At 35.0% G+C, this 14534-nt stretch overlaps 1 pseudogene across 1 annotated transcript; it reads left to right on the top strand.

Moving 5' to 3' along the window:
- Window positions 1-4157: 4157 nt before the first annotated feature.
- On the top strand, window positions 4158-12652 carry LOC148201416 (uncharacterized; annotated as a pseudogene). The gene is made up of 2 exons (XR_015784616.1): window positions 4158-8825; window positions 11795-12652. The product of XR_015784616.1 is annotated as an uncharacterized LOC148201416 (transcript).
- The last annotated feature ends 1882 nt before the right edge of the window (window positions 12653-14534 follow it).

Raw genomic sequence — 14534 nt, 5'->3', positions numbered from 1 at the left:
AGTTCGACCTTCTGTTGAACGTTCGTCTACAGAGCGTTCGTTTCTATATTGAACGTTCGTTCATAACTGGTGTTCGGTCATATACCTAAACGTTCGTCCTACCCAACGTTCGGTTTATACCAACGTTCGTTCTGATTGTGCTCGGTCATTGACTTAGCGTTCGTTCCAAAGCGGGGTTCGGTTTCTAAACTGAACGCTCGTCCCTATTATTGAATTTTGAGCGAACATAACTGGCGTTCGTCCAAATTGTTAAATTACGTTCGTACTTGGACTGCCAGTGCTGTTCTTCTGAAATCAATTATATTGCTGGTGTATCTAAACACTTATCACTGGTTTTATTCCTTGGGTTCTATCTAGATTCTTTACACTTAAAATCTTTCAATGTATTATTCATCTCTTCTAAAGATCAGTATTTTCAAATTATCAAGAGTTGAAGCATATTAAGTGAATAAATGACTCGTTTCTTTTGTTCAGAAACGTGAAATCAAAGGTTCTGTGATAAGTTCATTTTATTTGATTAAAGAATGCATGACGTTAATATTAAGAGAGTGAAATACAGAATGGAGATATTATAATTATGAAAGGATATGATGGTTGAACACGACATGATATGATTATATGATTTTGAACTTGAATGAGCGTTCCATGGAGGAGCTTCTCAGTTGTATTAAATGCTAAATTTGTAAAGTATGAACATGGACAAGTTACTGATGGCTTGGTCCATCCTGATATTCCGTGATGCTCATCTTCACGTAGAAGGGGGTAGTCATGCGTGGGAATGGCAGGAGGTCATTCGTATCCCTCACTTAGCAGGGGCGAATGATTAACCTCAAGTGGAGGTCATTCGTATCCCTCACTTAGCAGGGGCGAAGGATTAACCGCATGTGGAAGCTGATTAGGTATATCCCGGCTACCACACCACTTGGGTGCAAGGACGCCTGTAACTACATGGTTCATACAGTTCAGTACAGTCTGTTTTATATAGATTTATATGTTAAATTTTATGATTAAGTTGTTTGATGTATCTGTGAATTAAATTGTGAACTGTATGTATGTTGTATTAATTAAACAATATAAGCTTACCCTTGCAATTTTCCTGGTGCTGTTTACTGTCCATGTATAATCCGTCTTGTCAAAATGCAATGATCATCCGTTGTGGATGTGAGCAGAGGGTGATGCATCTCTTGAAGTATTACTGGAAGAAGAAAATTTGGAAGATGCAAACCTGGTTGAAGTTGAAGTAAAAGCTGAACAGTAGAGGCGCGATTCCGTAGCAGTTTTAGTCTAGTGTTTTGTGCAGTATTTTTGGCAGTTGTATATATATATAGTTCTGCAGATCTGTTTTGTATTTATCTGAAAATTTGGAATTCTGTCAAGTGCTGGACTGTATTTTGATATTCTGTATTTAAATTCTACAGAATGGATAATCAGAACTGGTTTCTGTTTATTTTTTTTATGAATTCTGAACACTGCAGATTTTACTGTACGTGCTGTATGTTAAGTTTTAAAATTCTGAGCTACTGTAATATTCTTAAGACTGCACTGTTTATCTCTGTAAATGTGAACAGTTCTGGTTAATGGTAATTATCATTATTTTGGGATGTTACAGTAATGGATATAAATAAAGCAAAGGGGTGGAGTTATCATACAAGGGGTTACATGCAATAAAAACCAACTAATTAAAAGAAAACAAATAATAAAAAAACGAGAGGACATCCCAATAGGAATAGGGGTGTAGAGATGAAACCAGAAGTGTGGAAAAAAATTGAAGCTCTTTTGTTTGGGCCAAAACCCCTCTTTTTTTTTTTGTATCTGTCAGGGGTGTGAGGATGAAATTTGGAGATGTCATTGAGTATTTGCTGGTCCAGGCCCAATACCTCTTCTATCTTCTTCAATTAGAAACCACTAGGGTTTTCTTTCTCATCCAGGAACGTGAAACAAATGGGAACGGGAGCTACTTCTTCATCATCCATGGCAGCCATAGTCCAGCCCGCCGTGCGTCCTCGTGGCCGGCCGAGAAAGTCACCTCGAGAAGAAGAATGTGGAGGGACAACAATTATATTTAGTATGATATGGACAATTTTAGGACAATTACTTCAATATATTTTTTTCTTTATTTTATTATGTCAAGTAACTTTAAAATATCGGGATAATATATAAATAAAAAGATCAAATATAAACAAGCTGTAACAAATTGAAAATACAATTCCAAACATCTTTAGAACTTAAACAGGAAGAAATAACAAAATCAATATTAATTATAGTTTACCATTGATAATTTATTTTATTACAATACATCTATGAAAACTCTAGAGTCTAGATTGACTTTTTTTAATGGAATGAATGACGTTAAATTGGCCAGTTTTTTTATAGGATAACTCTCATGATTATTGTGGATGTTTTTCTCTACTATATCTCAATTTCGGAGAATGCAAATATGAGGGGATTCCGAACACTGGAGTTATACACTACTATCGCAATGAAGAGGGAAGCACGTGTTTATATAACTTAAAATTACACTACGTGTATTGATTTTTAAAATTACACTACGTGGTGATGATGGAAGATTAAAGTGTTTTAAATACTCTAAATCAGTTCAGCAAATCAATCAAATTCTAAGAAAATGTGTTTTAAATGTTATATAAATTAATCCAACAAATCAATCAAATTTTAACAAAACATAGTTAGAATACTTCTACAACTCTAGTATATCTTTTTCTTCTGAGTTACGTTATTCTATCGGAAAATCTAGTTGTCACGTGGAACACGGTAGCTTAACTCATGACTTCAGTGACAAGAAAATGACTCTAGTAATCTCTCTAAATTATTTAATCTAATCTATTTTGCCAATCCATTTTCAAATTCAGACATGTAATAGTTCCTCAAATTTCAAAATTTTCCAGTTTAAGCTCACCATCAGTTGAATATCCATGCATAAAGGAAAGGACAATTTTTTTTTACTTTCAAATTAAAAAGTAATAAACGTCTACTAGAGGAAGAAAATGAAATGGGAAAAATCACATTTACATGAAGTATTATAAAAAAAATATAACAGAAAATTCGCCACTGTGTGTGTATCTTAAAAAATTTCGAGCTCTCGTTGTGTTTGTCCAACAGAAAACCAAATATCAATACATTGTAAACGATTTCGCATGACTACCGGAAGAACAACATAGCGCTCCTTTGATCAGCTGTTATGTCTCTTTTTCTCTTGTATTCTCTTAGGATCCAAATCAAGTAACGTGTATCTTTGAAAATTCCGGAGCTCAAGTTCTTTTTGTAGGCAAATTATCTGAGAGTCGCATACGTTTCTTTTTGTGTACATTTGTTTCTTTTCAAATGCTTCAATTTTTACTTGTCCGATGTAACATTCCTTTGGCAGTGGCATAAACAATTTGATTAACCTTTATAATCCGACGTTTATCAAGCAATGCGTAGGAAGTTTGCCCTCTTCACTTAAAACTTTCATACCAGAGGATGTTCTGTGATCCTTGGAAAATTTGTCTATTGCATCCATCACAACGGGGTAACTTTTATCATGGGATTCTGGGAAAAATCCTGAATAAACCATCTCCTTAAAAATCTCAAATGCAGAGGCCAAGTCCATATCAGACAGAAAAGCACTGAGCAATGCAATATAAATGAACGAGTCGGGCTTCATTTCTTTCTGTTCCATCTCGCGTAAATAATGGAGTGCAGCAGATGGCCTCTTGCAAATGCAAAGACCATAAATAAGTGCCATAAAAGCAACTCGATTAGGAGAACAACCTTTTCTTTCCATCTCTTTCCAAACCAAGAGTGCATCATCAGGCCTTTCTTCTCTGCAAAACCCATCCACCAAAGTTGAGTAAGTGACGACATTGGGCTCCCTGTCTTCTTCAGACATTTTCGACAGAAGAGACATCGCCCTATCAACAGAACCACTTTTGCACCAACTATCTATAAGCAGACTGTAAGTCACAACTGAGGGACAGAGGCCCTTTACAACAATCTCATCCAACAATTTTTCAGCTTCTGCAACTCGGTTGACCTTGCAGAGCCCTCTGATCACTATGTTAAAAGCCATCACATCAAGACAATGGCCACGAGAACACAAATCCCTGAGCAAGTTCAATGCTCGGTCCAATTCTTGAATCTTGATCAAACCCCCCATTGTTGCAGAATAGGAAACTGATAACACTCTAGATTTACATATTTTTCTCTGTTAAAAATCATTTCTTAGATTTCTTTAGTTTTTAATTTCTTAGAATTAGGCTAGTTTTATGTTTTTCTCTTAATCCTTTAGTTTTATAAAATTCTAGTTAAAATTAGGTTTTTAGGGGTAATTTTTAGCATTTGTAAATAATTAGGATATTAATATTTTTTTAGAGAAAATCTTCTAATGAAAATCTTTTTTCTTTACTTTTTCTTTTAATTTTTGAATTGCAGAAATATTTCTTTTATTTTTTTTGGGCATTAATTCATTTTCTTCTTATTGCAGAAAGGTCCTAAAAATTGGGTTACAGATGCAAAGCAATTGGGCCGTTGGTGCAATGTACAATGAAAGGCATTTGGGTTGGATTGGGTGCTCAAATTGCTGGAAACTACTGCTGGAACGCTGCTATTGCAAGCATTAGAATGGACTGGCTGCACATTTTAATTGGAGTGCTGATTTCACAATGGATTGGCTGCTGATTGGAAGCCCACTTAATCAAAACGCTCAGCTAAACTTGAGTGAAACGACTGCGTTTTGGGAGGACTGTTGTTGTAAACGCTGGTGGGCTGAAATCCAATTAGTGATGTGGTGCGTTTTGGTGCACTGTTGCCTTAGGGGTTCTTTGCTGGAGCACTTCATTTGGAGAAAGGGAAAGCAAAACCCAAAGCTAGGGCAGAGTGAGAGCTGAAGAAGAGGAACACATCACTTACCTGAGGTTCGTGCCACTCCACCGAAGTTGCACACGTGTTGAAGAAGATGACCAGTGTGAAAGAAGAGCTGACCGGAGCTGCCACGTGAGAGCTCGAAGCGTCACAGCAAGGTTCTCCATCTCCCATTTTTTTCTTATTCCCCTTTCCTTTTCCCTCTTTCGTTTTCTTTTGTTTTTCTGACCCTATAAAAAGGGCTTTCACCTTGTAAATATATACTTTTGCACACTTTGAGATACATTTTCTGTTCATAGTTCTAAGCTCTGTAGATTAGGGTTATTTTCCACTTTCTATAGAGTAGGATTCCGTTCTCTTTGCTTTTAGAGCGCACATCACGGTGGTGACAGCCGCGGTGACTCTGATTGAGCATGTATTCGGTACAATTTTTGTAATTTTTCTTTTCTCGTTAATAATACAGTTTGTTCTTGATGTTTCACATGTTCAGTGTTTTGATATTCTGTTATGTTTCGTGCTTGTGTGTTTCTTGTGTTGTTTCAATGAATAAACGAATTGGACTGTGATTCTTTGCATTCTATATTTCCTTTTGGAATCAAATGACTCTATTTTGAGCATTCACTTTCGAGATGTCTTCTCGAGCCAAAGATGAGTCCAGTAAATAAAAACTCATTCAGTTTTGTGTTTTTATTCTTTTTCTTCTGTTATTTTTGTATGTGATTTTAAATCTGGAATTGAATTTTATTTGAGATTTGTGAAGGAAAATATCCGCATTTCTACATCTGTTTTGGATGTAATGTGACTCCATAGTGAGCATGACTTATCAAGAGGTCTTCTTGAGAGATGTTAAGCTTCATAATTGTCAGATTAAATTCAATTTCAGTGTTGTTATATTGTTCTTGTTTTGTTTCAATTATGATTTCTGCTCCTATTTTCTATTCGATGATATATAGATTAGGTTCAGTTTTAGTTTTGTTTTCCTTGTGCTGTTAACTGTTAGCATTCATAGGTTAGTTTTAATTGCATTCAGTTCTCATTTTAGTTTAGGTTCTGTTCTGTTATACATAGATTCTATAGTTTAGTTTAGGTTTTATTTTCTTGCATTTTATTTTTCTTGTTTTCTTTTTAAAACAGTTTTCGTTTCTTTACTGTTTTCTTTTAAATTTTCTTTGTTTTAATTCCGTTTCCCCACCTGTGAGTTAGTAGTTAGTAAATAAAATACAAGAATTAATTCTACACTTTAAGCTTAATTTTAGCCGAGTCTTTGGATTGATACCTAGGTTGTCCCTATACTTCATTAGTGGGGAAACTTAGTTTGTTCTGATTTTAGGCGAAAAAAAATCAGTTTAACAAATGGCGCCGTTGCCGGGACTCGGCGAGTTAAGTCTTAGAGTGTTAGGTTAGTCTTGTTTAGGTTTGTTTTCTTGATTTTATTTCTGTTTTGTGTTCATATATGTTCCTTTTTAGTTTAGGATCTGTTTGTTTTGTTTTCATTTTTGTATATTAGGATCTGTTCTGCAGAGTAGAAATTGTGAATATAGCTTGTATAGATTTTCTTTTCTTTCAATTCTTTTGTTGAATTCTGTGATAGAGGCTTTATTGGTCTGATTGGTTTTTATCTTGTGAGCAATTGTTAAGCATGGATCACTCCTCTGCATATGGTAATTTCTCATTTCCTTATAATGCTCAACCACCAAGATTTGACATGTTTTATGAGCCTATTCCTGAGGTTTTTATGCAGCCAGCCAATCAAGCTTTCCAGCAGCAACCACCACATTGTTTTCAACCATATCATGAGCAACCACCCTTGCAAGTGCAGCAGCAGCTGCCACACGTATACTGGGACCAATATGCTGAACCAGAGCAAGAGAATTTCCTGTCGGAACAGCCACGGCAGCCATCTTTTTTCCATTATGATGCACCAGAGCAAGAGGAATTCCAATCAGTACAGCCATGGCAAGATCCATTATGTGATCAGCAGCAGGGGATTCCAGCATCTGAACTTCAAGGACTGACTACTCAAGTGGTTCAGTTAGCTGCTGCTGTCAACAAGCTGATTGAGAGAGTTGAAGGAGAGAAAGAGGCATCAACCAATGAAGCACCACTAATGGTAGCTGCTGCCGCAGAGTTTCAAGAGATTGAGTGTCCAACCACCTCTGTAACTGTATACTCTAATCCTTCATTCATTGATTCACATTCTACTTTAAATTTTGATGATGATAATTCCAATTCTCTGATGAGTGATGATTGTATGAGTGCATCTGTTGATATTTCTGAATGTGTATGTGAACCTTATGACCATAATTACACTGATACTCATTTTGAAAAGCTAGTTGATGGTTTTAGGGAGTTGGCTGTGATTCATGATTGTAATAGTTTTGTTGTTGTTCCTATATCTGATTTTACCACTGCTAGTGCTCAATTAAGTGAAAATGTGTATTATGATGGTGATAGTATTGAACCTCATTCTTGTTTCAAGGAAATTGATTGTACTGCTGATTTAAAAGTTGAATCTACTGTGTTGAAAGTACAAACTGATTTCAGAAAGTCCAAAGAGTATTTGAAAAAAATGAGGGAAGCTGCTGACCATGTTTGGTGCTTCAGTACTATGAAATGGATTTTGATGCTGATGTGTGTGAGCCTGAAAATGATTTCAATGTGTTTGATCATATGCATGATGTGCCTGTAGAAGTTGTTGATTTTAGTCCTTGCTTTGATCATTCTAATATCATAAAATTAGCATTTTCCATTGATAGAGTTCATATACCTGCATCTACTGCTTTTTATGATTGCACAGATTTAAATGCACTTCTTGATGATGAATCAGATGCTCATGATGATAGATATGTAGTTTTTGATGATGTGAAAGTTGATATGGTTGATTTTGAAAATGCTTGTGCTGATTTAGGATTAGAACTTGAACTTGAGTTTGCTGGGTTCTTAAACTCTTTAGAACTGAGTAATGAAAAACTCACTGGTTGTACATGCCTTGGGGGTGGTTGTGAAATTTGTGAAGAAATCAGTTCTGCCATATGTTCTGCTTCTAACTATTTTGCAGGTGCCAAGGAAGAGATCATTATGTTCAAGCTGGATGGAAATGACCCTGATGAGGTAGCTAGTGATCAGAGAACACAGGTTTATTCTGAACTTAGCATTCCCATAGAGTTCTCTAAGGTTCAATATGAATTTAATGCTTTGGATCTGTTTAAAGTTGAACCCATAGAACCTACTCTAGATTATGTTCCTGTTATGCCTGCACACACTCATATTTTAGATTCAGCCTTTTCCATTGAAAATATTGACATGCCTTATGCTGTTTCAGAGTTATGCACTGGTTTTGACATTATTCCAGTTGATGATAGCTTCACAGTAGGTGTTCATTTAGCTGCTGATTTGATAGATGCTAGTGAGGTCATTTTTGAGGAACCAGTCCAGGTTGAATCTGACTTTAATCCTTCTACTGGTATAGCTGAAATGCACACTCGTTTTCATGTCTTGCATGCTTTACCTGATGTGCCTGATACTTCTAAGCATTTTAAATTGCTTGATGAAATTTCTGTTGTGCATAATGTAAAGATACCTACTGATAGGTGCTCTGAATTTAAGTCATTGTTTTCTGATAACCTGTTTGAGAACCTGCTGAATGACTGTAATGTAAATACACAGGTTATGATGGAGACACATGCTGACTTCGAATTCAGTGATGGCATTGCAGAATTAAACAAAGAGGAAGCTGCAGAGACAAAGGCAACCCTGGTGGAGGCAATAGATGGTGTCAATATTGCTAAAGGAGTCTTGAACGTGCAGAAGCAATTGAAAAATTTGAATGGAGAACTGCAGTTACTGCAACAAATGCCTAAGCAGGAGAACTTCAATGCAGCCATGGAGACAATACACAAAGGAGCTGAGCACAATGGAGAAAATCCAATAAGCTCTTTCTTTTCCCTTCTTTTAAATAGTAGTTACAGGTCTTTTATAGTAGTTTACATAGCTTTAAGTAGCATAATAAATAGTAGGATAGATAATATGTTGTTTTTCATAAAAATAAAACGAATTAACTTTGATTTGTGGCCAATCTGAATAAGTTCTTTTCCTCTTTAGTTTTATAGTTTTACTTTTTAGTCTTGTTTCTATTCTTGTTCAGTTGTTGTTCTTTTTGTGTTTTTCAGTTTCTATTCTTGTACATATTTGTTGCTGTTTGATTTGAGTATGTTTTTGTTGATTAGAAAACCTTACTCACTCACACATTGAGGGCAATGTGCCTCTTAAGTGTGGGGGTGAGGGGTTGTAGTTAAAATTTTTGCTTTTACTTTGATAGATGTGTTTAGTATCTGTTTTAGTAATAAAATAGGGGTATTTTTTTTCTGACTGTTTTTCTCTTAGTTTAGGTCTGGTTTGGTTTATAAATCCCTAGAGTAGTTTACTATTCTTTCTTTAGTCTGTAAATACTTACTCTTGTTACTGATCTGTTTTAGTTTAGTTGTTAGTTTTGTTGATAATAGTTCTTAGGTCTTTTAAAGTTCATTCATTTTCTGGTTTATGTTGTTTTAGCTTAGGTTCTTTTACTGTTTTTTTTTTTTGTTAAAGAACTTCTTTTAGGTCCCTTTTTCTTTGCTTATTTCTATTATTTTCTCCTCCTTTGTAGTTACTTGTTCTGTTTTAAGCTCTTGATTAGTTTCATGCTTTGTTTCAAGTTTTCAATTAGGATTTTCTTTTCATAATTAGTTTCTATTTTCTTTCTGCTACTGTTTGTAAAATTTTCTGAATTTAGTTTGTCAATACTTAGTTTTTTATGCTTTTAGAATATGTTTTAGGCTGTAGGATTAGACTTTATTTTTGCTTATAGTTTCTGTAATTAGAATTCATATTAGAATTTCCTTTCTCTGCTTATATTCTTGCCTTCTATTTCACGAATTAGATACTCTTTAATTTCTGTTTTAGCATTTGTTTCAGTTTTATTTTACCTTATAGGTTCTGTTCTGAGATTTTAATTTCTGAGTCCTGTTCTGGTTTTCAGTAATTTTCTAGGATCTCTTCCATTCATTGTTACTGTTATGATTTTCTTAGTTTTTTTTTCTCTTTTAAATTCGAGTCTGTTTTAGTTTAGCTAGGTTCAGAGTTAACTCTTTGATTGTTTTTTCCTTTTACTGTCTTTCTGTTCTAGAAGCGTTTTAGATGGGAGTTGGTTTAGGTTATGTTTAGAGTTCTTTCTTTCTTCTTTTGCTGTTTTCTTTCCAGACTTGTAATTAGGATTTGTTAGCTTAATATCATTCTGCTTTAGATGTCTCTTTTGCTGTTTTACTTTGTAGAGCTTTAGTTGAGATTCTTTCTGGTTGCATTCTGTTTAGTTTTACTTTGTCTAGGTTGTAAATAGCTTTAGGTAATGTTGTGCAGGTATTTCTAGATTCTATTTCACATTTTACTTAACTTTTTGCTGACTTACTTAACTTCTTAGCTTTATTTCTTTAAGATAGATTGCCAACAGTGTCTTTAGCTCTAGATTTGAGTAGATGTAGCTCTAGCAGTAGTTTTTGCAGTTAGTTCAGTCTAAATAAGCAGGTTTTGCATGATAGAGAGTAGCAATTCCATTTTTTACAAATCTTTAACCCTGGAGAGTTTTGGGCCAATTTTTTCTTTCTAGTGTGAATGCATGCATGTATAGTCATAGTTCTGATTTTGTATTAATTCTCTTTGATGTGCTTGATCTTGGTAGAACTTAAGAAATGATGTAGGCCTTCTTTCTTCTTCCCATTCACATTTCTTTCCATTGTACCCTCATTTGAGCCTTAGCCTTTTTCTTTGCTTTCCATCCATTATAAACCATTTCCCCATCAATAAACAACCTTGAGAGATGTGTGAGAAGTAAGGAGAATTTAGAACTCAGAAAGCAGAAAAGAGTAAGGTCAGAGGTGAGATTGAAAAGAAAAGAGCTCTAAAAAGAAAAAAAATCTAATCTGAAAAATAGAAGAAAAAGGTCTGGAAAAGAGAAAAAGAGAAAATTGATTGAGAAAAAGACCTGAGAAAAAAAAAAGAGATTATGGCCAAGAAAAGAATGCAATACCTGCAGTGAGTTCTATTTGTCCTCTTTCACATTTCTCTTATCCATTCCAGTTTCTGCTTTTATTTCCCATACATCTAGCCTTTCCATCCTCCATTACATTACAAGCCATGAAAGTCCTAGTGATCTAGAGTTATCTTGATTGAAGCAGTGTCAATTAGAATTTTTCCAAAGTTGTGAATTGTGGTCTATCATATTATGTGGAGTGAAACACAGGCTGACCTAAGTACTTGAGTGCTTTGAGAGAAACACTTTATCCTGTGAGGTTGAATTTGGGCTGCTACTTCTCTGAATTGTATCTTTCTGTTTGGTTTGGTCGAATTTAACTGTTGTTTACTTGCTAGAGTTACTGAAACTTAGATTTAGAGTTGGTGATTCTGTTTGTGCAGTTCTGATTAGAGAAAAATAGCTGGTAGTTGTGTAATTAGCAGAGTTGAGTTGAATGTGATAAGAGTCTAGTGTTCCTTGTTGTGTGTCTTTAGTCTTTTCTTTTTAGATAGAGTCTCTTGCTTTTGCCTTTTATTTTTAGTTGTCCCTGCCCAGGAGGGCAGTTGTCTAAGTGTGGGGGTGTGATAACACTCTAGATTTACATATTTTTCTCTGTTAAAAATCATTTCTTAGATTTCTTTAGTTTTTAATTTCTTAGAATTAGGCTAGTTTTATGTTTTTCTCTTAATCCTTTAGTTTTATAAAATTCTAGTTAAAATTAGGTTTTTAGGGGTAATTTTTAGCATTTGTAAATAATTAGGATATTAATATTTTTTTAGAGAAAATCTTCTAATGAAAATCTTTTTTCTTTACTTTTTCTTTTAATTTTTGAATTGCAGAAATATTTCTTTTATTTTTTTTGGGCATTAATTCATTTTCTTCTTATTGCAGAAAGGTCCTAAAAATTGGGTTACAGATGCAAAGCAATTGGGCCGTTGGTGCAATGTACAATGAAAGGCATTTGGGTTGGATTGGGTGCTCAAATTGCTGGAAACTACTGCTGGAACGCTGCTATTGCAAGCATTGGAATGGACTGGCTGCACATTTTAATTGGAGTGCTGATTTCACAATGGATTGGCTGCTGATTGGAAGCCCACTTAATCAAAACGCTCAGCTAAACTTGAGTGAAACGACTGCGTTTTGGGAGGACTGTTGTTGTAAACGCTGGTGGACTGAAATCCAATTAGTGATGTGGTGCGTTTTGGTGCACTGTTGCCTTAGGGGTTCTTTGCTGGAGCACTTCATTTGGAGAAAGGGAAAGCAAAACCCAAAGCTAGGGCAGAGTGAGAGCTGAAGAAGAGGAACACATCACTTACCTGAGGTTCGTGCCACTCCACCGAAGTTGCACACGTGTTGAAGAAGATGACCAGTGTGAAAGAAGAGCTGACCGGAGCTGCCACGTGAGAGCTCGAAGCATCACAGCAAGGTTCTCCATCTCCCATTTTTTTCTTTTTCCCCTTTCCTTTTCCCTCTTTCGTTTTCTTTTGTTTTTCTGACCCTATAAAAAGGGCTTTCACCTTGTAAACATATACTTTTGCACACTTTGAGATACATTTTCTGTTCATAGTTCTAAGCTCTGTAGATTAGGGTTATTTTCCACTTTCTATAGAGTAGGATTCCGTTCTCTTTGCTTTTAGAGCGCACATCACGGTGGTGACAGCCGCGATGACTCTGATTGAGCATGTATTCGGTACAATTTTTGTAATTTTTCTTTTCTCGTTAATAATACAGTTTGTTCTTGATGTTTCACATGTTCAGTGTTTTGATATTCTGTTATGTTTCGTGCTTGTGTGTTTCTTGTGTTGTTTCAATGAATAAACGAATTGGACTGTGATTCTTTGCATTCTATATTTCCTTTTGGAATCAAATGACTCTATTTTGAGCATTCACACAAAGGACGCTCGTTCTTAATCAGAATCCTTTCCAAATGAAAGAATTCTTATTCTGAGTTCTTTCAAGGGAAACCGATCGGTATAAGACCGTTCGATGACGAGCGTACATTATCAAGTAGAGAATATGAAAATTTCCAGATTTATCATTTTACAATAACTTTACAGTTTTCATATGATTCATAACTTATAATTTCTCTCCACCATAAATCTCATACATTACAAAATTCATATTATCATACCAACCATACAGAAATGAAATCATACTCCGAATCATACGTTTCATTCTCAGCATACAGTTCAAACAATATTCATCATATACATCCAGTGCAACCATGCTCGTTCATGCATACTTAAACATCAAATATTTCATGCATTTCAGACATCCAGTACACTTCATTGCTTTCATACACATCAAACAAGTATTAAATTAAATTACTAAAGCTTCCCTTACCCGGATTGCGCGTTCGCTCTTCAAAAGGAAAACCAGATCCCAGTATAAACTCTTCTACCCTTTACGTTTCAACCCAAACTCCTTAAACTAAAATTTCAGCAAAACAACACGGGTTCAGAGAAAGTGCATGCAGTTCAAAACGAGGCTTGCATGGGGATAAATGAAGAGCAGTTAAGGACGTGAAACTTACCCGTTTCAGAATCCAAAACTGTTCGGTTTGATGGAAAGCTCACGGTGCAGGGAGGCTTCTCACGGTGCTGAAACGTGAACGGAGCAAAGGATGGTGAGTTACAGAAGAGAGAAGAAGAAAGGTTTTAGAGAGAAGGAGGAGAAAAATGGAGATTTTGAATTTCGGGGGAAGAGGAAGGTGTACGCAGAGGAGGGGAAGAGTTGTTCAGAGGAATTTAATTCTCTTACCAATTCATACGGACGTTCCTTCCTGTGCTGACACCTGGCTTCCAGAATTGAGTGCAGAACCTTCCGATGTGACACATGTCAGAGATAATCAGAGAATGAAAGTGCACATTAATGGCACAGCACGTGGAGGGGCGTGGGTGCATTAATGAAACACAGAGACATTAAATGGGGCGTGACAGTAATTAAAATTATAAAATTTATTTATTTAATAATATTAAAAAAATAATTATTAATTAAATATAATTTACATTATTTTAAATATATTTAAATACATTAGTTACAAATTATAAATCATCATTTTAGTTAATAAAGAAATAAAAAAATAGAAAAGTAAAAATGTGGGATACATTATAGAAGTCGTCAATCCTGCAATTTTAATATTTTTATTAATTTTTAATAAAAATATGTGTGATAATCGATTATACTTTAAAATCGTTTTTGAAAAGGACGATTTTATCTTTAATAATGTGTCAAAATGAAGTGGTGGGAGACAGACTTTTGTATACTTACAAAATCCTGTATAATTTAAATTTTTTTTTTCTAAATCCATAATTTTTATTTTAAATTTGCCTGTATACTTACAAAAGCCTATTACATTGTTTTTAGGATAAACATGTAATCATTTTTCTCTTTTTGACGTCAAAGATGTACATAGGTAGAGCTGTCAAATGAGCCCCTTTAATAAGATTTAGCCCTAGCCCATGTGGGTTGGGGCCAAAACAGCCCACAAGGCCAAAAAAACTCTTTATTAAAAAAGCCCACAAGGCTAAAAATCCCTAAAGCCCTATAGGCCAGGGCCAGCCCATGGGCTTTCCTTTTTACAAAATTTAACGTCCAGAAACATAATATCATCATACAAGTAATCACAAAT

The sequence above is a fragment of the Vigna umbellata genome, chromosome 3 (genome assembly GCF_029865625.1).
Source record: "Vigna umbellata cultivar VRB3 chromosome 3, Vumbellata_1.0, whole genome shotgun sequence".
NCBI lineage: Eukaryota > Viridiplantae > Streptophyta > Magnoliopsida > Fabales > Fabaceae > Vigna > Vigna umbellata.
The sequence above is the reverse complement of the archived record's forward strand: the minus strand, read 5'-3'. Positions and strand labels throughout refer to the sequence as shown.